The sequence below is a fragment of the Bison bison genome, unplaced genomic scaffold (genome assembly GCF_000754665.1).
Source record: "Bison bison bison isolate TAMUID 2011002044 unplaced genomic scaffold, Bison_UMD1.0 scf7180017864519, whole genome shotgun sequence".
NCBI classification, from domain to species: domain Eukaryota; kingdom Metazoa; phylum Chordata; class Mammalia; order Artiodactyla; family Bovidae; genus Bison; species Bison bison.
The window spans coordinates 18953485-18954166 of NW_011495072.1; positions in this window are offsets into that span (position 1 = coordinate 18953485).

A 682-nucleotide genomic window follows, 5' to 3' on the forward strand; every position below is an offset into this window, starting at 1 on the left:
GTCCATCGAGTCAGTGATGCCATCCAGACATCTCATCCTCTGTCATCCCCTTTTCCTCCTGCCCCCAATCCCTCCCAGCATCAGAGTCTTTTCCAATGAGTCAACTCTTCACATGAGGTGGCCAAAGTACTGGAGTTTCAGCTTTAGCATCATTCCTTCCAAAGAAATCCCAGGGCTGATCTCCTTCAGAATGGACTGGTTGGATCTCCTTGCAGTCCAAGGGACTCTCAAGAGTCTTCTCCAACACCACAGTTCAAAAGCATCAATTCTTGGGCACTCAGCCTTCTTCACAGTCCAACTCTCACATCCATACATGACCACAGGAAAAACCATAGCCTTGACTAGATGAACCTTTGTTGGCAAAGTAATGTCTCTGCTTTTGAATATGCTATCTAGGTTGGTCATAACTTTCCTTCCAAGGAGTAAGTGTCTTTTAATTTCATGGCTCTAGTCACCATCTGTAGTGATTTTGGAGCCCAGAAAAATCACGTCTGCCACCGTTTTCACTGTTTCCCCATCTATTTCCCATGAAGTGGTGGGACCAGATGCCATGATCTTTGTTTTCTGAAGGTTGAGCTTTAAGCCAACTTTTTCACTCTCCACTTTCGCTTTCATCAAGAGGCTTTTGAGTTCCTCTTCACTTTCTGCCATAAGAGTGGTGTCATCTGCATATCTGAGGTTA